This window comes from Tachypleus tridentatus, chromosome 11, assembly GCF_004210375.1.
Source record: "Tachypleus tridentatus isolate NWPU-2018 chromosome 11, ASM421037v1, whole genome shotgun sequence".
Lineage (NCBI taxonomy): Eukaryota > Metazoa > Arthropoda > Merostomata > Xiphosura > Limulidae > Tachypleus > Tachypleus tridentatus.
The window spans coordinates 4,906,124-4,933,584 of NC_134835.1; the positions used below are offsets into that span (position 1 = coordinate 4,906,124).

Sequence of the window (27,461 nt, forward strand, 5' to 3'; positions counted from 1 at the left end):
GCGTTACTGCAGTGTCCTTGTTTGGCATTGTAGTGTGTTCCCTCATAGGGGCCCCATGGTGAGTGAGGTCAGTGGGCGCCAAAACATTTTTTTTATTATGGATATCCGAAATAAAAACTTCAAGTAGTGAAAAACAATTCATAGGAAAACGACCACGTCTTGAAGATTCTTGGCAGCAATATTCAACATCTGTAACACCTATACCTAATTTTCTTACATCACATTCTCTTTCAGACAAACCTTTAGGTCAGATATCTCCCTTTTTTATTCAGAATGGACTAGAGGGACTTGCTAGCTTTTCAAAGTCAGTCAGAAAGCTTTGCTCTGGTGACATTGATGGAAACAGCCACATCTCAACACAGTGAACGTCTCTTACATTCAAAGGTGATTGGGGATATACTTTAAGTTCGTCATGATGGGTTATTGTTGAGAGGAATTTGAAGAACATTCCCGAGTCGGAGATTCTCGTTGGTGTCTCCACCCAAGAAGTTTCTGCAGTGAAGCATATCTCCACTTGCAAAGATGGAATTGTGATGCTGACCAATGCTTCATTTTAACATACACATCACCACGTCCATCTGCCACCATCAAGGAAAGTTATCTTAATTGCAAGATGTGGCCATACATTCCAAACTCTCTCGGGTGTTTCCAGTGTCAGAGGTTTGGTCACTCGAAGTCATTATGTCGTGGTTCCTTGACGTGTGCTCGTTGTGATGGTAAGAACCACGATGCCAATGCATGTGAAACAGATCCTCATTGCGTTAATTGCAATGGCTTTCACCCATCCTACTTTTCTTTTTGCCTTTTTCATCTCAGACGTATGCTGCTGCACTTCGTTCCACTGCTACAGTGGGAGTGCAGATGGATCTCTTTGTCCTTCCAAAAGAATTATTCTCAAACCATATGAAAAGTCTTTCAACCTCCATGGTTAAAAAGGTTGATGAATCAACTTCAACACCCATATCTGTCCCTGACATATATCCTAGCAAATCCCAAGATCCACTTCCTTTGATTCCGGGTACGGGCATTTCTTCGTGTATATCTTTTTTTCCCACCCCAAGATGCAAAATGATCATTCGTTTCCGTCCTCAGTCCCTGGAATCCTCTTCCAACAGTAAAGACCTGCCCAATTGACCTAGGGCAGGATTCATTGATGTCGACAGATCTCCCTCGAATAAAGATAATAAAGAAAAAAGACGTGATCATAAACAGAATGGCTCTCCACCCACTTCGCCTGCACATAAAAAATGGCCACATTGATACAATGGAACTGTCAAAGCTTACGTTCTAATTTGGCTGACATCAAAGCACTGATTGCTTCGAACCATCCTGTTTGTCTTTTCTTACAGAAGACATTTCTGAAACCTACAGATACAGCCATCTTTCGGCGGTTTTCTTTATACAGAAATGATAGGCTGTGTGATAGAAGAGTGCATGAAGAGGTGGCACTGTTGGTTGATCATCATGTACCCACCCTGTCTTTGCCACTCGTCACACCCTTGGAAGCTATAGTCATCAGTGTTTGTTCTCTCTGTCTATCTCCTGAAGAGATCTATGATCAATCAGACCTTGAGGCTCTTGTTGAACAGTTGTAATCTCTTTTTAATCCTGGGGGACTTTAATGGACATAATCCCCTCCGGGGGAGGTACTGATATTGATGGGAGGGATCACTCCATAGAGCGTATGCTCTAAGTTCACAACCTTTCTCTTTTGAATACTAGTTCTTATACTTATTTTTACGCACCAAGTCAGTAATTTACTGCTGTTGATCTCTAAGTTTGCTCCCCTTCACTATTTTCTCACTTTTGATACAGGTTTGACAATAGCTCACGAGGCAGTGATCATTTTCCTGTAACTATGAGAGAGACTGGTTGTGGTTGATGCCATCTGACCCGCGTTCTACGGTATAAGCTGGATCAAGCTAACTGGCCCTCTTTCACTACTTTCGCAGAACTCGATCCTGCCATCTTCTGTAAGCCATCAATAGATGACTGTGTGACAGCAGTAACTGATTATTATACAGGCAGCTGCTCAATGTATTTCTAAAATCTCCACATGTTTCCACGATATCCTCGTCTCTGATGAAATCCTGCCTGCCAGATGGCATGGAAGGCTCAATAATGGGCCTGAAATACTTTTCGTTGGTATTCCACACTCTCCAACCAAATCATTTTCCAGCAGGCTCATGCACATGCTTGGTAGGTACAACGTGAAAGCCAGAAGGAATCTTGGATTAAGTTCATAACTGGCATATCTTCTACCACCAATTTCAAAGTCTTATGGGACAAGATTCGAAAGGTCAGCGGGCAATATAATTCTGTCTCTCTCGATTTTGCTCTCTGAATGGGACAGGAAGTAGCTGATACCCGGAGCATCTCCGATACTCTAGGTGAAGGCTTTTGTTGAGAATCTAGAACTTCTGCTTCCTTCTCCACCTTCTTAACCAAGAAGATTTGGGTAGAGCGGTCACTTCTTTCTTTTCGAGCTGATTGTTTCTGTGACTATAATCGCCCCTTTACAATGGTGGAACTCAAACTAGCGCTCCATAGGTCTGGCAATACACTGATCGGACCTGATGATGTACACTTTGAGATGCTACACTATCTATCTCCTGCTTCTCTTGCTATTCTTCTGATTGTTTTTAACCAGCTCTTGCAGTAGAATGTTTTCTTGATGTCTGGTGCCAGGCTATTGTCCTACCTTTCTCTAAGCCTGGGAAGGATCCCAAGATTCCTGCGAACTACTGCCCAGTTGCGTTGACGAGCTGTCTCTGCAAGAGCTTAGAGAGGATAATTAATACTTGTCTTGTTTGGTTCCTCGAGTCAAACAACCTGCTCTCACCCACCCAGTGTGGGTTCCGACAACAGCACTGTACCATGGACCACCTGATTCGACTTGAAACGTCAATCAGAGAAGCCTTTCTCAAACGACATCTTGTATCAATATTCTTTGACCTTGAAAAGGCTTATGGTACTACATGGAGGTATGGCATTTTGCAAGACCTCCACTTGTATAGGTTATATGGTCATTTGCCCATTTTTATTAAACATTTTTTTATTAACAGGCGATTCCAAGTTTGTGTGGGTTCAATACTTTCCCAATCTTTTCTACAGAAATTTAAAAATCTCAGGTCTGTGATTTGAGTGTCACATTTTTCAGTATAAAGATAAATGGCATAACTGAACTCCTATTACTGTTGCAAACAGGCTCTGTGTCGACGACTTTCACATCTCATGTCAGTCGTAGATCATAAAGTATAATGAGCGACAGCTATACACTGCCCTCAGTGTAGACCACAGCAAACGGTTTTAACTTATCTCTCTCTAAAACCGTTTGCATGCACTTTTGCCACCAACGGGGTATTCAGCCTGATCCTGAACTCCGTATCAGTGAAGTTGTGCTACCTGTGGTCCCTGAGACAAAGTTCTTGAAGCTTATCTTTGACCATAAGCTTACCTTTATACCACACGCCAAGTAGCTACGAGTCAAATGCACATGAGCACTGAATTTCCTCCGTGTCCTCTCTTCCACCACTCGGGGAGCAGTTCAGTGTTCTATGCTGAAGACATATCGTGCTCTTATTCGATCAAGCTAGACTATATTGGTCACTTATCTATGGCTTTGCCAAGACCTCAACCTTGAAGATGCTGGACGCCATTCATCATCAGGGAGTTTAGCTCTGAACTAGGGCTTCTTGTACTTCTCCAGCTTGTACACAGAGTCTCATGAACCTTCTATGCACCTCCATCGTTTGCATCCGTCTTTACTGTATACTTCGGAACTTTGATGCTTACCACAACATCCCACCTAGGGTTGTGTTTTTCTTCCTGGATGGGCCATGCTTTTTCATAACAGACGATCTACCATTGTTCCGTTTGGCCTTCATATCCAGGCATAGTTGGATGAATTTGGTCTGTCCTTGGATAACACTGCTGTACTCACTGGTCAACTCACCCCACCATGGATTATTAATATCCCCAAATGTAACCTTTCTTTAATTAATTTGAGAAAATTAGATACTTCTGATAGGAAGTACAGTCTTTTATTTGCTGAACCGCTATTGAACCATCCTTCCATTCCTATTTATACGAATGGTTCGAAATCATTTGACTCTGATGGCTCTGCCATGGTTTGTTTTGGTTCGGTGGTTGCACAGAGAATCCCCTCTACAGTTTCTGTGTTCAATACTGAATTGTATGCCATTTCTCTTGGCCTGGATCACGAAGAAGCTAAGCAGTACTCAAATTGGACTATTTATACTGACTCGCTCAGTTCTCTACTGGCCCTGGAATCGCTTCGCGTTCATTCTCACCCTGTTTTCTCCGATATTCGAAACCGACTGGCCCATTTCTCTAACATGTACTCCTATCCGGTTTTCTGGATACCAGTCCCTGTTGGTATTCACAGGAACGAGCTCGCCAGCGCCGCAGCTAAATCTGTCTGTTCTGGCACTCTCACTGCTGTACCTGTTACATACATGGATTTTGGTCCTGTATTCAAGGCTCGGCTCCGCGCCAGATAGCAGTCGATTTGAATTGAGCAACGTGAAAACATGCTATTCGAAATAAAACCCTCAGTTGGATTTTGGCCATCTTGCTTCCGTAAGGATTAAAATGAGGAAGCTGTTCTAACTAAACTACGATTTGATTACAGTTTTTTAATTCATCATTTTCTTTTATTTCGGACTGATGCGCCAATCTGTTGTCTGTGTGACACTTGGGTCACAATAAGCCATATTTTACTGTATTGCCGTCCTTACGACTCTCACTGACGGCACCATTTTAAACATATTCTTCCCAAGGTTTATTCATAACGTCAGATAGTGCCATTGGCGATGGTGACACTGTCCACCTTACAAATATTTTTATCTTTTTAAAAGCCATGAAGCTTTTTAATGCTATTTAAATTTTTAATTTATAAAGTAGATCTTTGTTAATGTAATTTATTTTTAAGAATTAAAGTACAATTAGTTCGATTTGAAATTAGAAAATGGCCGTAACGTCAAATAACTCGAAACGTGGGCTTGAAAAGCCAACTTCAGTGACTAACACTGATGTTTGAACTTACGCGTTAGTCATCCTGGCGAATTATAATAATTAAATTATGCTACAGAATGTCCTTTACAACTTTTATTACTGTAGTTTCTCTCTTAATGCTGTAAAGTAGATGTACAATTTTGATTTAATGCTATTTATATTTTAATTAAAAGATTTAACTTTGTTTTATTTTACCTTGATTTCTTTTTTACGAATTTTAATAATTTTACTTTAATTTTAACTTTTCACTTGATGTATGGCGCAGATAGCATAGCTGCTTTGCGCCATAAAACACTAAACCAACCAACCAACTAAGAAGCAAAACGTAATATAGTTGTCATGTAGATTGATAGGATTGAAAAATGTTATAATTTAAGGATGATAACATGTAAGAAAGAGAGAGTCAACGTTGACCCTAAATGAGAATCAACCATATCTTACTCTTGAATTCTCAAAATGAGAAGGACCGCTATTTACTGCTCTTGGTGGACTTAGCGTTTGAATTGCTTTTCTTTGTGGTGAATAAGAGTGAAAAAGAGACGACTCTCAGTCATTTCGAGCAGATTATAGATTTTTGGGAAACAAACTTTACAGAAGAAATTTCTGCATTAACACAATTTAAGAAAATATATGCAATAGATTAATTGCTAGACATATACTGGGGTACTGACAGTTTTAAAAATTTCTGGAAACGTCGCATAGTTCTAATAATAGAAGAAGGTAAAGCAAGTAAATGAAATTTTGCAAACCTGTTTTAAAGGCATGTTATATTTTCAGGATGGAGAAAACATCTGCCTTTCTTAATTCTGAAGAAACTTAATAAACGTGAATATTTTCTGTTTGCATAGATTGCTTATTATGTATAAAAGATTACATGACTTTTATTTCCTTTTTAAATATACTCTTCAAAACAAGAAATGCAAAAGGGATATTTTTGTATTTTAAAGAGAAAAATATGTAATAACGTTACAAGCTCAGAGTATGTGATGTTACACGTGTTAAGGCACTGATTGTCAGAACAAACTGACAAAAGTTGTGCTCTTTGAAAACGGAGGAAAACATCGGATTTTTCGCCAAAACGCATGCGTGTCCAATAAATTTGTTTGAAAGATCTGCATGTTCTGCAAGTGCAACATGTGCAAAATCCCTATAAAAGTGGCGGGTTCTCGGTTTCTATAGCTCAGTGTTAAGCCACCGACACGCAACAACGCCATTGGTCGCTTAGAAGCAGGCAAATCTCGATCAGATGTTGCCAGAGCTGTGAATGTCCACCCAAGCACTATCATAAAGCTATAGAATCGTCACCAACAAATGGATCAACTCGTGACCGTCTACGATCTGGCAGACCTCGTGTGACTACTCCCGCACAAGATCGCTACATCCGGTTGCGTCACCTTTGGGATAGGACCACCACTGCGACGTCTACTGCCTCAACCATACCAGGGCTGCGTAGGATTTCCGATCAGACCGTACGCAACCGTCTACGAGATGCAGGAATCCGACCTCGACCAGTACATCGTCAAACACGGCTGCAGTGGACTCGGGCACATCGGGTATGGCCTCATCGACGATGGAGGCATGTTTGGTTCAGCGATGAATCACGTTTTATGTTTCGTAGGCAGGATGGAAGGACCCGTGTTTACCGTCGCCGAGGTGAACGTTTTGTAGCAAACTGTGTGCAGGATGTTGACAAATTTGGTGGTGGCAGCGTCATGATGTGGGCTGCCATCGCCTACAATGCCAGAACAGACCTTTTGCACATTCGAGGGAATCTTACGGTTCAACGATACGTCGACGAGATTCTTAGGCCCCATGTGCAACCCATCATGGTGAACGTCAACGACGTTTTTCAACATGACAACGCCCGTCCTCGCACAGCCCGACTCACCACTGTCTTCTTGAGACACCACAACATCAACGTTCTTCCCTGGCCCTCCAGATTACCAGATTTAAACCCCATCGAACATCTTTGGGACGAGTTGGACCGACGTCTGCGACGGCGACAACCTCAACCGCAGACTCTACCTCAGCTTGCAGCAGCTTTGCAGGCTGAGTGGACAGCCATTCCACAGGATGTGATTTGTCATGTCATCGCTTCCATGAGCAGGAGATACCAAGCAGTTATTGATGCTCATGGGGGCATACTCGTTATTGACGTTGAGTGACGTTAAACTTCACCTAGAAAGCGTGGACTTCGCCTTTGCAGACTTTGGATGTTCAGCAGTGAATGTGCAAAGTTTCATACGTGTCATACAGAACTACCCGGAATAAACTTGTTAACAATTTGTCTCAAATTTTGCCTTTTGCGTTTCTTTTTTTGAAGAGTATACTTTTTATTTGTGCAGTGATTTATAATATGAAGATTTGATGTTAAAATCTAGAATACATTTTTGTAACAGTTTGTTTCCACAAACCCAAGAAATATAAATAGCCTTTTTACACTTAATGAAAAATATTTGTAAACTAAAATGTGGATTTAACATAGTTATAAATAAATACAAATATAAAACAGGGATCATTTAGATGAGGAAATAATCAAACATAAAATATGTTGCAATATAATGATTGAAATATGTTATACGTGTTTGTCAGCCTTTTAAGCACCAAATTCTCCAGTGGAACACTTTTTAGGGCACTTTATATTTGGGTTGTTGCGACAAATATTATACTGTTCTTTTATTTGATGTAAATATTTTATTAAACATTGGAAGTTCTTCGTCCACAATTTATTATTTATTTACTAGAGGAGTGAACGGATATAAAAACAAATAACTCCTGTTATTAATTACTAACTAAAAAACAAAAAACAGCAGCGGAATATGACCAGAAGATGGCGCACAAAATCCTAAAGCAAGAGTACACGTATCGTTAATAACATTTCAACCTGATATGGTTTTCGTTACGGTACAAATGTGAAGGGAAACTTGCTTAGTTTATATATACTATATGTGACATTCAAATATGTATCATACTTTTAAAACACGGATATTTATGATCAATTCGAATTCACATATAATTTTCACAACAGATACCCAATTCCAGATTTACTACTACTTTCGACCTCTATTATTTACAAATTACGTTGCGAATATGGCGTAAATATAAATATCCGAGAGTTTGTTTTTTTTCAGTCCCGAACCTGGTATTATTATAACTCCGATTTACGCGCGCGCGCGCGCGTATATAACATTGAATGTTTTCACGTCGAGTACAAAATTGCCTAGATTGTCATGAAGTAAAATGTTAATTTAAAAACAAAATTCTGTACCAGTTGTTGTTTGCAGAATACACTTCATTTCAATCATAAGTAACGCGTTGGCACGCTTAGCTTCTGAATTTCGAGAATTTCCTGATTCAGAAATGTGACTATCAAATGTTACTTGCACCTGTGTAAGGAATTTTCAGCTCAAATTATCATATGTTTATAATAACTAATTATTTCAAAGCACAGATCTATAATAAATACCACATTCTTCTTTACAAAAATGTTTAGAGTTTGCGTATATGTGTATATAACTTATGAACGTGTGAAAATTGCAGTGTGGTAAAATGATTTGAATAACACGTGTCTAAGTTGATAACTTACTGTACAAATTTCGTCATTTGGAAATCTCGGAAGTCCTGCTGTGTAGGAGAAAAAATGTATATAAAGCAGTACTTTTAAATGCAATACAAGTTCCATAAGAGATGTTTCTACATGGGCATGTGAGAAAGGTATGTTACAGATATTTATAAAATCTACAAGTTATGTCGAAACTTTTTCTTTATCCAAGAAGGATAAAATAAAAATAAATACTTTAACCTGAGTACATGTTAGTATTTCTACTGGCAGACAATCGTATTTGTAATGTTTGGACTATCCAACAGATAACTCGACATTAGTTTTATGTGTTTAAGGTGCTTAATATATTAATTTGTTGTGCATGCATGTTATGGTTTATTATGTTGTCTGTTGAACTTGCATAAGTGATGATAAATGTCAAGTTCAACTTCTTTTAACTATAATTGGATATTACTACAGGACATAACTTCTAACGTCAGATGCAATTATGTATAATTGACCACACGTAAGAGTACAATTGACGAACTTCGTACCTCGTGAATGTTGCTTAAAACTAAAGAAATGTAAATTAAGTTTTATTCACAAATTTATCGCCACTAAATTGGAGGTCAAATCCATCTAGTTTATCTAATAAGTGAAAGTATAAAAAGTGTTCATGTGCACAAAAAGGTGGTAATCTATTGTAATTAATAATCGTATATTGATTTGAAGTGTCAACAAGAATTATCGTGCGCAAGTTATCTTTCTTTTCGTTTGTTATGCTTAAATCGAAAGTTTTTTTACCTTTTTACCGGTTGGTGAAATATAAACCCCGATTTTAAATATTTTTATGGCAAATCTTTTTATCGTTTATCAGTAAATTTCTTATAGAAGTTAAACTCTGTATATTCAAAGAACTGATTTTTTATAACGATTAAGGTTCATATCTGTGTGAGAAATGCGTATTTGCAGACGTTGAAAAAAGTACTATAAATTATAAATAGTAACTTTTTTTCGTGACAAAATCTGAAATGTTTTTGGGGTGAGGTGGGTGTATGAGAGAGTTTTTATCATCTCCTCTCCCCCATTAAATGTTCTCGCCATTTTGTGTACACTGATACCTTTAATAGATAAGGTTACTAACTTACAGTACAGTATCATTTACATGGGTTAAGCCTCATTGAATTATAATTAATTAAACCTCTTATACACGTCACAGCAGTCATTCTCCATATCCTTGTATCTTGTTTCTGTCCTATGATATGATTTCCTGCTGTTTCCATTATCTTATAGATCACCTGGTGATTCTCCGTTAACCCTTGTTGGTTTTGTTACACAAAATTATGTTTCATCTTCTACACTGTTACTTTAATACTATGCTGATACCTCAAACAGAATTAAGATTTCAGCTAGGACTTAAGACACGTTGTTGATTTTCAAATACAGTTTGACAACATTATTGTAAGCATTTTACACCTGTATAGCATCCTGTTTCGTTTCTTTTCCTAGAGTGAATGCAGTATAGCAATTACGATAAAAGAGCAATGATGAAAATATCGTCAGCTGTAGCTCTTTGTTTTCAGTTGAAATTCACTTTGTAGAATTAACATGTACACATAGTTACAAAAATAGCAACAAAATAGGAGAAATTTTCAGTAACACACACCAATGAATAATAATGAGTTTAATATATTGTTGTGTATATGTATATAATATATAAATAGGTGCACTTGATAGTTTCGTCATTTTGCACTGAAGATATTGATTTCTGATCCTTTCTTAAGCATACACTAACTAGAAATAATGAAGTTGTGGAAAGAAGCTTTTAAAATTTTACTAAATCATTCTAAATTTAGAATTATAGATATATTAGTTATTCCACCAATATTTGAATATATTCATTACGTTATTTTTGGATTTGTTAATCACCACACTAATCCTGAAAATTTTCATTTCACTTTTCGTTAATAGTGATGATTTATATTAACACCTTATTTTCATGCAAACACTTTCGTCAATAATTCAGAAATTCAATATAATAGTACAAAATATAGTTCTGATGAATTTGACATTCCGATTAGAAAAACAACAACAAAATAAATCAATAAGGATTTTTTTTTCAAGTATAACACAAAATCTTCCTTTTAGGGTGCTTGTAACTGACGAAACTGAGAAATTAAAAAACTAATTGGTAAATATAATCTGCCGTTTGAAGTTATAGAACGGCCAGACCTAACCTTTAAAATATCAATACACTACCCTACAAAATAATAAAGCCAACTATTACAAAAACGTTTCTTGCAATCTAAAAGAATGCCTTGACACCATTGTTGTCTTCCAATTTGCGTGTAATGGCTGACATTACGTGCATGTTAGGGAAATGGAAAGGACCCTACTTACAAAGATAGGAGCATGTACTGATTCTCATTATGAACAACAAGATGAAAGTAGCACAGCTGAAGATCATTTGTAAACTAATCACCCATGACATGAAACCACCCTTCTGAGTACAATTTCTCAAGAGCTACCAAGTACACTGGCAGAAAATTATAAGAAACTCTTCGTTTCGTCAAACATGCTCGCCCTCTCAGCCATGAGGGCTTTATAAGTGACGCTCAATTCTATTCGTTGGTAAGAGTAGCTCAAGAGTTGGCGATGCGTAGTGATCACTAGCTACCTTCCCTCTAGTCTTACACTGCTAAATTAGGGACAGCTAACGCAGATATCCCTCCTGTAGCTTTACGACAAAATATGGAAAACAGAAAAAAAACAATTAATTTGAGATTTGTTTTGAATTTCGCGCAATTTGTAACTTGGATAGAACTTTTGTTTACTACTGGTAGCAGTTAATTATTTCAACATTAGTTTTTACAACAATAAGTTTTACTACTTAATACTTCAAACACACACTGCAGAAATGCACTTAGTAGATTAGTTTAGCATTTATTATTTAAATTATTTGAAGCTTTGTACTCTCAAAGTTTTAGTGGAACACTCCTCAAGAAGGTTTAAAACGAAACGTTGATTAGATAATTAAAACGAAAATTTCACACACACACACACACACACACAAAAGGATGTAGCTAGAAACTTTCCCCTAGATGTTTAATTTCATAAGGACAAGCGATTATCCCAGTTAAGCAGTTGGTAAACCTAAACACCTCAGGAAAGGGTTTCGAGACTCTCCTAAAATTTCAAACATATGATAGGCACTCTGAGATGCATTTTCAGACTATGTGGGAGAAAATAGAACTTCTTACCAAGCGCAGAAAAAATATTTTAGATAATTTCCAAATACTTAAATTTAGATAATTTGTTTTAAAGATATTTATCTTTGAGTGGCTCTTTGGGATTCGAAATTTGTATTAATATGAGCCGTCATCACGTTGCCAGCAGATAACAATCTTGGTAGCTTCGAGCAGTTTGTCATGAGCATGAAATGATCCCGTTTCAATTGAATCTAGGCCTAATACCTGCATGTAGGTTCTTAACGGTATTATTATTAACTTAGTTTAGTAACTCACTTAGACAACACTAACTGTGTAGTTAACTAACTGTATTGCGGCTTAAAACATAATGCATAATTCAGTTTATAGTTAAATAGTTTGTTTAAAGAATACATAACCTGTAATAAACTTGCAGGCATACAGTAACCAAAAGTTGGAGATTTTTAAATGTTTACATATCGGTCATTCATAATCCATTTTGATTTACCGTCGTAGGTTTGCTTTTTATAAACAATTTCGACAACGTATGGTTTCACAACTGATATACGTAGTTATAGTATGTACAATAATAAATTACGGAGAAAATTAGCTTTTCATGAAGTTGGCATCGTACCGAAGTTTACAAAAAATAAATTTGAATTTCTATAGTTAAAAAGCAACTTTTGAAAGTTGATTTTTGCCCGAAACGACCGAAATTGTGCTTGATAATAATACTAGCTAACGTACGCATTCAACACACAGGGAATCACAAGAAACGAGATTCAAACACCAACACTATGTAACTTTCCGGGTGGCCCTAAGGGTGTGCACTAGGTTTCTGACAATCGGTCCAGCGCCTGTTATTAGTTGACACACAATACTTCGTGAAGTAATAGCTTATATCATAGCCCATTCATAAGCTCATCACGTACACGCGTATTGCCTTACATTTGGGAAACGCTCTATCTTATATTAACTCGTAAACACTTGGATAACTATTGGATATACAAGACTGTTTACTGTGTTATTATCAAGTTTATTTGGTGATTTACTATTTAATAACTGTTTAGTTTTTAAGATGGGAGTGTTGAAAATGGATTGTTTTAAGTGTTACTTTTGACAACTTTCGTTACGTGACTGTACGAGTCGCACGTTGTGTTGAAATTAATTTTGTATAGGCCTTATTGATACTGTTCACGTCACATTACTTGAGTCTTCGATATATTTCTTGTTAACTTAATTGAGTATTTATTACCTTGCACGAAGCTCGAATAATTTAGAGAACATTCGAGGCCTCAGTTCTGCAGTATATAAATATAGGCGAAATAAAGAAAGTAAAGAAAATTAGTTAGCGTGAAATTAGTCGGTTTGTGAGTGATTATTCATAATAGACAATATAGTTTAGTATAAGTTTCATAGTTTAATAAAGACAAGGAGAATAATTTGTCTTGATAAAGGGTGTCCTAAAGTGATCGAACCCGTCTGTGTGGACTTTGACGAAAAAGAGACAATTACTTGATACAATATGGTAACCCACAGGATAACCTAAGTGAATTACTCAGTGATATTATTGTGATAAGAGTTTTTTAAAAAAGTCTATCTTGTTAATTGGGTTCTAAAGCAATTAAATGAACCTAAGTGAATTAAAAAAAGTTTTAGGCAAAACTGATTTTCTATTGTGTAAAGAATTTTTATACATACGTTTGACTTGGGCCCGGCATGGCCAGGTGGTTACGGAGCTCGACTTGTAATATGAGAGTCGCGGGTTTGAATCCTAGTCACGCCAAACATGTTCGGCGGTGGGCTAGCACAGATAGCCCTCGAGTAGCTTTGTGCGAAATTCCAAAAACAAACAAACTTGTTCGTCTTAACAAAATCAAGTGGAAATCCATAGGCGCTGATGACGGAAGTCACCATAGTAAACAAATTCTAAACACTTATGCATACCGGTTCTCGTAATATTTTTTTTATTAATTTCAAGCAAAGCTATACAGTGCCATTCACATATAGCCGTCCATAATTTTGAACAAATAGCCCGAAATATTTGTCTCCACCTTGTATGCGAATTTGATCGCATTGCCTCCCTTTTTGTTTTAACGTACTTATTCTTTGGTCAAATAAATTATGGATTTTAAACTTATTGTCGTGTATCTGTTATTTTTGAGCTGATGATAATTTTAATTTTTACTATTAGACACTGTAACAGAAGTTTAATATAACATTGCCATTTGACTTAACCAGGTTGGACAGATTGCAATTGGCTTTTGACGTTTTACCACACAAAAGTAGGTCATACATGTAAAACGAGGGTAACACTCCCCTCACTAGTCTTGTTAAGTTCAGTAACACATATTCCTAATTTTACTTACCTGTTCTCTGGTTGTATAATTTGAGTGTTTTGATGTTTACAGATGCACTGACATATTCCACATTCATTAATTTTTTATCCGTTTATTTCTCTCTTACTTCTCATTGGGTGAGTAATGAATAGGTCAGCAGAAATATACGCATCGTGTGCTACTATTATATGTAGGTAAGTCGGTTCAATCTTCAAAGATCCTTCTTATAACGTCACAACTTAAATTATTTTAAACAATGCTAATTAAACAGATTTTTGTTAATATAAACAACACAATTTCACTAGGAGAATTTTAAAATTTGTAATATTTAAAAGGAAGCCATTCGATCATGTGACGCAAAGTAATATAAGACAATTTTTTTTTTTTAGCTTCAGACAATAAATTCTTTATTAATATTTATAACGTGTCGGCACGTTAAATATCGCGTTTAAAAGTTTGATAACCATTTCAGATAACATAGCTGCGAATGTGCTACTTCAGTTTTACGTCACATTTTGATATAGACACTGCACTTTAATAAGAGTTTAGCCATATAGATATAGATTGTGTTGTAGCACACAACAACTTTAATATAGATTGTGTTGTAGCACACAACAACTTTATTATAGATTGTGTTGTAGCACACAACAACTTTATTATAGATTGTGTTGTAGCACACAACAACTTTATTCCGGACGTTGAATTACCTATCAAAAAGCATAATTTGGTCAGTTACTCGGTCGTATTTTGACCAATTTGTATGGAACTTGGTATAAATATATTTTAAAAAGTTCACACACACACACACACACACACACACACACACACACACACACACACACACGAACTAGGCCTGGCATGGTCTAGCGCGTTAAGGCGTGCGCTTCGTAATCTGAGGGTCACGGGTTCGCGCCCGAATTGCGCCAAACATGCTCGCCCTCCCAGCCGTGGGGGCGTTATAATGTATCGGTCAATCCCACTTTTCGTTGGTAAAAGAGTAGCCCAAGAGTTGGCGGTGGGTGGTGATGACTAGCTGCCTTCCCTCTAGTCTTACACTGCTAAATTAGGGACGGCTAGCACAGATAGCCCTCGAGTAGCTTTGTGCGAAATTCCAAAACAAACAAAATTCGACGAACTATATAGAACTTGATACAAATATACTTTTCCATAAGCAACATATTTTGATAAACAAACAAATGTTGGACTCGTTCATTTTTAGTAATTATAGGGGGGGGGAGAATGCCAAAAGAATCATTTTAAGATCTTTTGACAACTTTTCTGCTGTATTTCGACCAATTTGCACGGGATTTGATTTTAAAAAAAATAAAAAAAAATTCACAGGCCCCAAACAGAGGTGCTAACAATCCTGAAATTATTATATTTTGCTCAATATTTCAATGAGGAAAGCAGAACAAACTTGAGGTCTGCGTGAATTATTGATGCATTTGTCAATTACCTTGCATAGAATTTTGTACAGGCACCAAAACAATGTGTGGTAGTACTATTGAATATTTTCAGCGAATACGTTCCATTGACCTCTTACTTCATGTACTAAATTTCAAGGCAATCCATGGAGAATACATAAGATAGAAAATCCCTGATTTTGATTGAATTTCTTACTCTTTTTTTTTCTTTTTTTTGGCACCTGAAAGGAGAGAGAATTTATTTGATGGGAAAACCTACTTACTTTTCATGGAATTTTTTGTTCAAATTTGGTACACTGATAGATCTTTAAAACCTACAATTAGTTGTCAAACTTGGTCTACATTTAAGCCACAAAGTTATTCAACAAAAACTGTAAAGTTTTTACCTTTTTCCTTCGCACATCTACGTAAAGTCGCGTGAGCTAACAGTCTGAAACTTTTACGGGAACCGCACCAAAGAGTGAAGCTGAGCCATTTTCGGTTTTAGTCATCCGTATCAAAGACGGCAAATTTAGCGAAGCAAAACTACAGGGTGAAAGCACGTGCAAACGCGTAAGTATTAGTTTAGCTAAGCAAGCTGGATAAACAGTTTCTAGCTCAAGTTTTCATAAAATCATATGAGTGGGGGGGTTATTATTCACTGCCAAATTTTAAAGACAAATTTGATGAATCTTATGAAATTCTCCGAATTAAAGAGCTTTAGCGTCACATGATTTTAGTTTAAGCATTTAGCGTAGAAAATTATACTTGATACGGTTGTACCGAGCGCATAATGGTGGGAGATAAGGTAAGAGTTGATGACAAGAAACTGTTAATCTAGTTTCCATGGCGTTACTATAAAGGAAGATATTAACACTCTTCTAGAGGATAAAATGATACCGTATATTTTTTTTTAAATCTGGTTTGTTCTTTGAAGTATAGGTCTGTTCTGAATATTAGGGTTGCGATCCTAAAGCTAAAGCGGTTACTATCGACTGTCGCTTTCTTTACTTCCTGTAGTTTGTTGGTGTGTATTGACAAAATTCACGATATGAGATAAAACAACACTTGAGGTGTGGAAAACGGGTATGGCCAAAAAAGAATTAAGCGTGCAGCTTAAAGAAATTAAATCACAATTGGCGGCCGAAATGATAGCTACACTTATAGCATTGGTAAGAATTTTACAATAAATTTAAGTTAAGCAGCATATTTTGTTTTACCAAACATTATGCTCCAAGTTGAACGAAAACTCAGTCTAGCTAACTAATGAACAAATGTTTACTGTAAAATTCTTATCAGTGCTGTAGGTGTAGCTACCAGTTTGGCCTCCAATTTTGCTCGCAGCCTTTTTTTCTGACAGCAGCTTTTTTAACAACTAAGGTGTTTTTGACTAAATGCCGTTTTACAGATCTTTTGTTTGTTTTTTGTTTTGGAAAAAAAGCTACTCGAGGGCTATCTGTGCTAGCCGTCCCTAATTTTGCAGTGTAAGACAAGAGGGAAGGCAGCTAGTCATCACCACTCACCGCCAACTCTTGGGCTACTCTTTTACCAACGAATAGTGGGATTGACCGTCACATTATACGCCCCCACGGTTGGGAGGGCGAGCATGTTTAGCGCGACGCGGGCGCGAACCCGCGACCCTCGAATTACGAGTCGCACACCTTACGCGCTTGGCCATGCCGGGCCATTTACAGATCTTACACAGAGATATAAACAGTTTTTAATTTTTGTTTTTGACAATTTTTTCTGGTGTCAAAATTGGCCATGTTGCATTGGCCCACGAATATTGACCATTTTAATCTTATGTACATTATTCCTTTTTCTTATATTTTAGGTTAAAGCTTTACCTCCATACTTTTGCTGTTAATATATAAAACAGTTTATTTTCATAGTACCTAATTTATATTAAAAAACAACAAAAACTGTTATTTACTTTATTCTATTTTCTGTGATTCCTAGTAATTCTTTAAACCATTATACAATCCCAACTGGTCTCATTCGACTTGGCCCGGCATGGCCAGGTGGTTAAGGCACTCGACTCGTAATCCGAGGGTTGCGGGTTCGAATCCTTGTCACACCAAACATGTTCGCCCTTTCAGCCGTGGAGGCGTTATTATATTACTGTTAATCCCACTATTCGTTGGTAAGAGTTACCCAAGAGATGGCGATGGGTGGTGATGACTAGTTGCCTTCACTCTAGTCTTACACTGCTAAATTAGGCATTAGCGCGGATAACCCTCGTGTAGCTTTGTGCGAAATTCAGAAAAAAAACAACTCTTGGCTGTTATTCGTAATTCTGCCCTCTTGTATCTATCTCGTTTAACAAAATTTATAGTTTGTTTTATAGTATATGACGCCCCCCCCCCCGCTAGTACAGCGGTAAGTCTGCGGATTTACAATGCTAAAATCAAGGGTTCGATTCCCCTCGGTGGGCTAAGCAGATAGCCCAATGTGGTTTTGCTATAAGAAAACACAAGCTTATAGTATATGATCAAAAAGGGAATACCCAAAAATATAAATATTAACATATTTACTGGCCTGTAGAGGACCTTTCTCGGGCAATCTAATATGAAATTTACCTTAATTCATCTTTAATATAAAATTATTTCTTTTGACCAACGTACAAAACATTACAGTTTACACGTAATAAAAGATAATTACATTTTAAAATTGCAATTGAAGAAATTATTAATGAAATATTTTTGTTGTTTGTTTTTTAATCTAATTCTTTCTTTGCTACATTCCTCGGAAAAATACGTCTTTAAACTTTAAATAATCAATATAAGGCTTTAGATTCTCAGATCATAAAATAAAATTATTATATTTGAAGAATCGGTTTTCTTTATGTACTATTTCTTTTTAATTATTTATTAATACATGGAAATTTATATTGACTCATCTTACGATTATAGATATTAAAATATATAATATTGTACAGGTTTATTAATGTTTCTAAATATTTGTTACCAGCTGGATTACTTGTCACGTGAACGGAAGTTATGTAAAATTCATGATTAATGAAAGGAAGTGCTACACACCTACAGAAATAAAATTTTAAAAATATTTCGAACTAGCGGTACTTACATAGGTGTATGGCCTGGTGTAATGTTCTTGACTTTGAAGGTGACTTCTTATTATGTAATTTTAGAAATAACACTGCACAACAATTTTTTTTTGAAAAGTTTTGCTTTCTGAAAAGTTTTTGCTGATTGTGACAAGTACCTGGTGGGTATGTACAAATATACGTAGTTTTGGTTTTGCTTCATCACATAGGAACTTTGAGAAATAGACAGTTAACTGTTTACCGGCAATAGCGTATTAAATTGTATTTATTTCTAATACGCTATTAAGTTCAACATAATTAAGTGTTTTGTTCCTGATTTTCGTTTGTACTCAATGTCCGGTGCATCACGTTGCAGTGTACAACAGTAGTCAGCAAGCATTGACCGATTACAGTTGCCCTGATATCATTTTCCATTGTAGCAATGTCCTGGTGAAATCTTTCACCGTGTTCGTCACTGACAGTACCGAGATTTGCGGGGAAGAAGTCCAAGTGTGAGTGGAGGAAATGAATCTTGAGTGACATGTTGCACTTCATTGTTTTGTATGCTTTGAGAAGTTTGTCTACCAGCTGAATGTAATGTGGAGCTTTGTAATTGCCAAGAAAATTGTCAACAACGTCTTTTGAAAGCTTTCCAGGCAATCTTTTCCGGCCCAACTAACAGTTCTTCGAACCGCTTGTCACTCATAACATGTCTGATCTGAGGGCCAAAAAAAAATGCACTCTTTGAACTTGGCCTCAGTTATTCTTGGGAACATCTGTCTTAAATAACGAAAACCTTCGCCTTCTTTGTTCATTGCTTTCACGAAATTCTTCATATGTCCCAAGCGGGTCGACAAGCGGTTCATTCGCCACATTTTTTCTGTCCTGGAACTAACTTTTTACGGAGTGGCCAGCTCTGTCTAGAATAATGTGACTCTTTGGCACGGCTGTCCCATTCACAGATGAAACAACAGTACTTTGTATAGCCGAGCTGCAGTCCCAGTAACAAAGCAACGACTTTCAGATCTCCACAGATTTTCCAGTTGTACTTGCTGTACTGGATTTTCATGTTCTCTTAGGTCTTTTGGGTGTGTGGTGCATATCCAACAAGTATTTAAGGGTGAATGTTGTCATTGTGTAACAGAACAGCTTTGAGGCTTAACATTGATGAAGGAATAAAGAACTGTAACTCTTGCGGGTCATGGTCACAACCCAAAGCAGAGAACAATCCTTCGATGTCAACACAAAAAAAAACAGACTGTCAACTTGTGCAAAGAACTTGGTTATATCATCTTGGCGGCTTCGAAAAACAAATTTTCGTAGCTGGTGACAGCAAACACCATTCCTGCAGTCTCGAACCAAGCAATTTGGCTTTTGCTTTTGACAGACCCAAATCTCTGACCAGATCGTTTAATTCTGACTGTTATGAGATGTGAATCGCCTGAGGAGCACAGTTCAAAATCTGGATCAATGTCACTGCCAGTTCCCTACATTGCAGTTTCTTCATCTGGTTCGTCTAAGGTCTATTCCTCTGGTGGTTTCGGAATTGGAAGGCTGTCGTCATGTGGCACAGGTCTCATTGCTGAAGGAAGATTACGGTATTCAATTGGCTTCTTGTTTTTGGCAGAGAAACCAGACACATTAGTCAAACAGAAGTAACAGTCCATCACATGGTCTTTCTGTTCTCACCATATTATGGGGACAGTAAACGGCATTGTCTTTCGAGTGCCTCTGAGCCAAGCTCTCAGACAGACAGCACATGTCGCACAACAAATGTGAGGCGCCCATTCCTGGTCTTGATCACCAATTTTACAGCTGAAGTACAGATGATATGTTTTCTTCACAAGAGCATCCATTAAGCGTCTCTGATGAACAAGCGTATACTCGCCACAAATATAGCAGAATGTATCGCGGCTGTTACGACATTGTCGAGACATACTGACCGACACCAATCGTCCTGTAAAACGTCTATAACATCTAACTTGTTAGTTGTTACAGTGCTACTGAAGCAATGCTATATTCTGAAACAATACGTTCACACTATCAGGTCTATGTTAATCCAATGAGCAGCATCTGTGTATGCAAGCCACTTTTATAGCCTGCTGAGACAGTGTCAAGCTGGATCCGGCATGCCCGGGCTGCATACGTCCACCGAACAGCTTCCAACCTGGCCTGATTTCATGCCTGGACATGCCCAGACTGCACAAAACATTGTTCAGAGGTCTCTTGCAGAAACAAAAAATTTTTGACACAAATATAAGAAAAAACATGACAAAACTGAAGATTTCGATGAAACTATATGTGATGGGCAAATTTAGATGTGATTTTCGTGATCAGCAGCCAAAAATCTATAAGGAACACCCCACAGTGTTCAAGAAGCAAAAGCTTTGTTGTACAGTGTAATCTACAAAAAAGTTTCAGATAGTTTTTGATCAACAAATAACCAGAATGAAATATGCATTTCTCAAAAATGCATACATAAAAACTAAATTTCTAATTAAATATATTTAAATAATTCAAAAATAAACTAGTTTAAGCTTGTAAAATATACTTTCGCATATTTTCTATTCCTTTATCATTTCGTTTTTATTAGAATTTCAGATATTCTTTTTGTTACGGAAAAAGCTTCTCTGTGGTTTTTAGCAACTGAATAAAATTATCTTACCTCTTTTATGTGATTCATAGTAATATTTGTGACAGTTAAACATGCCTAAGAAATCATACGTCACTTTCGCCTTCTTACCTCTATCCATACGCCAAGAAAATTTATGGAAAATTATTCTTTTTTTATTTCTCATGGCCAAAATGGGAATAACGAAAATACGGTTCTTTACGAATTTTAAATATACTGTTATAATGCATTTATTAAAATGTTTGCAGACATATAATGGTCAGTTTCAAGAAATTTAACATAAAATTTATGTAAATTCATCCTTAATCTCAAATTACCTCTTTCATCAACATCGAATCCACCGCAGTGTAACAAAAAAGGCCCGGCATGGCCTAGCGCGTAAGGCGTGCGACTCGTAATCCGAGGGTCGCGGGTTCGCGCCCGCGTCGTGCTAAACATGCTCGCCCTCCCAGCCGTGGGGGTGTATAATGTGACGGTCAATCCCACTATTCGTTGGTAAAAGAGTAGCCCAAGAGTTGGCGGTGGGTGGTGATGACTAGCTGCCTTCCCTCTAGTCTTACACTGCTAAATTAGGGACGGCTAGCACAGATAGCCCTCGAGTAGCTTTGTGCGAAATTCCAAAACAACAACAACAAGTGTAACAAAAATTTTACAAAGGCATCTAGAGACCATTTGGTTCGTAAAAGCCGTCCCATTCACTAAATCAAAACTTGAACAAAGTCCTTAAATATCTATCATGTTTATGTATCCACCAATCTGACGGCAACCCATTCATAAGAAATCTGGAAATAATAAAGATGAAAATAGGAGTATTCAATTATTACGATATTTTAATATTTGTTTAGACAGGTGTAAACTGATGTTACGGTTATATAACTCTGTGTGCCATCAGACAGCCGTTGATTTACAGATTTATAGTATGGTTGATGTTGTCATAAGCAAGTAATTTTTGATGGAAAATTTATGAAAATATTGAGGACTAAGTTTATTATTTACTAATTATTATGAAATTTTAATGTTTGTATCGATTTGTTGTGGTGGTATATATATATATATATATGTGTGTGTGTGTGTGTATCGTGAGACAGTCATGGATTTATCGTATGGTTAATTTTGTCATAAACACTTCATTTTTGATGGACAATTATGAAAAATATTAAGATAGGCGCAAAGTTCTTATCCTTTTTCTAAAATGAACGCTGTGCGTTGAACTCTTGACTTTGAACTTACAAATATCGTGTTAGTGGAACCGGTTTGTAGTTCCACTAGAAGTAGGCTAAGGTGCCAGGACGATCCCCTACTCCTTGCATGTGCTTGTCTGAGTTTTTTTTTTTTTTTTTTAACGGCTTTATTGAACAGTTTTATGTTACTACACACAGGCTTATACATTTTGGATTAGGAACAGCGGATTAGGTTAGTATAACAAAATGTTCATTGGGCACAACGGGCACAGGTTTTTAGTTAGATTGTGTGGTTTCAGACTATATTAGCAGGTGAACATTATTAATAATTGTTAGATTTTTATATACGTCTAGAATCTGAACAAAATTCATTTAATGCATATTGCAGTGTTTTTGCCTCTCTTTTTCCTTTTCGTTTTAAAGTTTAACTTGCTATCTGGAAGTAAAATTTTGCGTGTTTGTGCGATTTAATCAGGACATGGTATAGGCTCAGCGTAACACCTGCAGCAGAGAATACTGGCGAAAACTACGAGTTCCAAAAAGAAATACTGAAGAATAATACCATCGCAGCTAGTACTGAGCGCGATTTCCTTGTGGTTCATTTACACTGGTTTTACCATATTTTGTGGCCTGTTACGTTACTGAAACTTGATAAACCTTTAGTGTTGTGGCGAAACTTGAAGTTGTATGGTTCCTGAAACGTGAACGATTCGTTAAGGTGGATTTGAAAACAACTGATTTCAAGGAATACAGCGTAACTGTTCGTCACGATATTAGAATGTCGGATTGCATTATTTTTATCTGTAGAAAGGTAATATCTCGTATATATATATATATCTTCAATTTTCTTTTAACATAAGTACCAGGGGTGATAAGAAAAAAGTGCATGCTTTGTGTCAAGTGTCAATTTTAGTCACACCCTTGTACTTGTTTCTGCCTTTTCTAACAGAACATTCGAATGAAAATAGCGTAATTTACTCATCTTAATTTGTACATTAATATTAAATATTACTCCGAGTTATTAAAAAGGTGGATGCTTAAGAACGAATTAAATTTGACTTTTCACTCCTCAGCTTCCATGTCTTTATAGAGCACCCCTTCATGCAGTTGGGATAATAAATAAAACATTATTTCTGAGACTTCAGTGTGTAATAATATTAATTAGTTACAGTAGGTTTGTATTTCAGTATGTAAACATGCAGTGTGGAGTATTTATTTTTCAAGAATTGCCATTTATCAAGTGTTTGATAAATTGTATATCAAAGTTTAGAAATATGTTTTAGTAAAACTATTGTTCTTAACTGGTAAGAATAAGTTTTGGTTTAGTGGTTGCATCAATGTAAATTTATAAGGCTTACTTATTCTGTATTTATTAGAAGATTGGCCTCTTTTTAACACGTGCCTATGTATATATATTTCGTGTTTGAAGAAATTAGTTGTTTTTGTGATTATTCATACAAAATGAATACTTTTTTAAGATAGATATATTATAAAAAAACTTCTGTTGTAGAAGTGTTGTTTATTTACGTATTTATGAAATTAATTTTAGTTGAAACAGTTTAATAATGTGGGAAACGCAACAAGTATCCGCAAGTAAGTAAAATGTTTACTGCAGCACGAATTTGATTGAGTGAAAATACTAATAAACAATGTTTCAATTTTGCCATAATTTAAATCAATTTTTGCAAAGTGAAATGTTGGCGTATTAGTGAACATGGGTATTAGTTTCATAATTTTTGACAAACTGTTGAATAACCTGTTTCGTAAAACTATAAAAAATTTATGAACCGGACCTGCTGAAAGGATTTTGTTAGTCATAACGCAATTTCTAAAATCTCTACTAATGAATATTATATACTCAACGTGAAAGCCATCTTCGCGTATGCAAAAACAATTGACAGAGGATGTGTGCTATTGTACTACAAGTATCAAAAATATTAATAACCGAGTAAACATATATACTATTTGCACAAACACCATTTTAATTCATTTGCTTACATTTAAAAAGTATATTTTTTGATTATTTAAAATATCCTATTTGCAGTATTGGTATTTAATAAGTGTAGGGTTCACACAACAGAATGATGAGATCACATAGATAACTAACATGTGCTTGCTAATGAGAATGAGGACTTGTACTCCGAAAATATTTATCTTTAATTAAAATGATTTAAATAAACTTTCTAATTTTTGACAACTAACGCGTATATATTATTTTATTAACATTTATTTGTACTGTATCTAGGTGAACGTAATTTACATCTTGATTGTAGTGACTGACCACCGAAAATTTGTTTCGTTTTTTAGTAAATGTTAGGCTCAAGACATGGCACTCGGACTACTTCGTGTGCTAAGAAGCATCATCCATAGTATAATTAATATTACTTAAATGTTTTAGTTTTTACTAAATTTATTTATGGCCAACAAATTAAAATTCTACGCATTTAATTTTAAGTAAATACTCAAGCTAATTTTTCAAAGTAATGAAATACTTTGTAATCAACTACGCAACTTTACAAATAGATTCAGCAGTGAATCAGATTATTGTTGTGTTTTACACACACACTGCTAGTCATCATGACTCACACTTAGTTTCAGTTGTAATGTAATGCAAACCAAGTTCTCACTTTAATTACAAGATTAGTGCGCTTATAATATTAAGGAACGCAGGTCAATGCTTTTTATCTTTCCTCGACATTTTAGCAGTTCTCTCTGGTACATAGATAATGCTACGGATTTACAACGCTAAAGTCAAGGGGTTCGATTCCACTCGGTGGGCTCAGCAAATAGTTCGATGTGACATTGCTATAAAAACACACACACATACACTTAAGCAACAGAGCAAATAAATGACCAATCTAACATCAACAATGTGATTTAGTTAATTCAAGTTAACGATTGTGTTAACTTGTTATTTTTAATTCTTTTAATTAACATCTGTGGATGTAACATTACTAAGAAACGTATAGGTGGAACTGTGTTTCATACAATTTTTGGAAATACGAGGAATAATTAGTAAGTTATAACTGAGAGATAAATTTGCCCGTATACTTGGATTTTGGGCATTTCCGAAGATTAGATAGCAAATACAATATAGACACAAACAGACTTTGGCTTGTAATGTGTTACACCCCTTCCGAGGAAGAATTATCTTATAAAATATTTTGTTAAATAATGTAAAATTAAATGACAAACTGTCACATAATAATATAAGAAATTGCCTCCAGTTATCTTGATAAAAGTAGAAAAACTTGAACAGCCCAGCATTTAACATGTAAGGAGAGCAATGGACTAGAAAGGCACACTAGTTAATCTAATCTAGGGCAATGCTTTGTTTGTTTGTTTTTGAATTTCACACAAAGTTACACGAGGGCTATCTGTGCTAATCCATAATTTATCAGTGTAAGACTAGAATGAAGGCAGCTAGTCATCACGTCCCATCGCCAACTCTTGGGCAACTCTTTTACCAATGAATAGTGGGATTTACCCCCAAATTACAAATTCCCCACAGCTGAAAGGACAAGCAGGTGATGGGGATTCAAACCTGCAACCCCCAGATTATGAGTTGAATGTCTTAACCCACCTGGCCATGCTGGGCCCTATGGCAATGTACTCATCTGCAAAGTGAAGGCTGTCATTATGAAAAATAAATCTTATGAAAACTACCATTACGATGAAATTGTGCTTATCATTTGGTGTCATTAACAAAATGATAAGCAAGGTGTTGAAAGATTGGAAGCTTCTATTCATGTCTCAAAATTGTTTTGTGAGAAAGATCTCCAAAGGAACCAGAATCACAGCAATTTTATACCCTTGCAGTAATGCTATTTGACCAGTATCAGGCTTCTATTTGATCACATTCTTGTTGATGATAAATTTCAACAATGAATGGACAGCACACAATCAATTTATTTTATTTTAAAATGGTATACTCAAAACAAGTCAAATGTATGTACAAGGCTTTGTTACACTACTTGGTGTCACAGTTGTATCAAAAGCATTAAATAATTCTCATTTTTGTCCATCTACCTATACGTATTCAATAGCTTTAGAACACCCTTTGACAAGACATTATTTTCCTCACTCTGTTAATACAATATAATCTGTGAAAGTCACTTTAGAAATCACCACTGTATGATGGTTTTAGCTAAACTCTCAATCATGCATTTTAACTTCATTTACAATTTTACTGACATACATACATATATATTGCACAACAAAACATTATGTTGTAAAACTTACTTAAAGCTATAACAAAATTTCAAGAAGTTTGAGTAACATGACATCAATTTGCAGTAATGGAACTATGCAGTAATTAATTTGTAAATAGTTACATAAGCAAATTTACCATACCTGTCAGTTCTTAAAAATAACTTACATTAACATTTGGATAATATAAGATGAATAATATTCTGGTATTAATCTTCAAATGGAAAAATCGTGTATTTCTAACAGTAAGCTTAAACATGACCATGGAAACAAGGTTTTTTCCTAGTGTGTAGTTGATTACAAATTGTGCACCTGTAAAAAAAAAAAAAAAAAAAGTGCAGTTGAAAGTTTACCTGTATAGTAAGTTGAAGTTGATGATAAATATATATTTAAGATTATGAAATTGCACTTGAGAGTTGATAAATTAATTTGAACCAATTGTTACTAGGCCTGTGTTTGGTGTGTGTATAAATAAATAAAAGGTGCAATAAAGCATTGTGTAGTAAAAATGATAAAGTTAAAATATAATTATGCAGCTTTAAAAAAGACCCTTAGGAACAGCTCTGATGGGAACCACTGCCGGTTATAAGTGTAAATCTTTGAAAAGTCCATAAGATTTGTAATGAAGAGGTGTCATAATGAAAATTGTTATGCTGGCTAATAGCGCATGATTATGGCCACAAAATTGAGGTTAATGGAACTGGAAATTAAAAGTGCAAAACAAAAACCTGAAATATTGTTATAGTGAAATGCAGTGTCTACCTCAGCATTTATTTGTGTCCAGTATGTAAAGCTGTCCACACAGGCAAAGTTCAATATTCACTTTTGAAATCACAGGAGAACAGTTATGAATAATGTTGATGCCATATT

General features: G+C 36.0%; 1 protein-coding gene across 1 annotated transcript in view; it reads left to right on the plus strand.

Moving 5' to 3' along the window:
• Positions 1–27,461, plus strand: part of LOC143231628 (rhophilin-2-B-like) — an 88,633-nt gene that overhangs the window by 26,168 nt on the left and 35,004 nt on the right. The gene's annotated exons all lie outside the window — the stretch shown is intronic.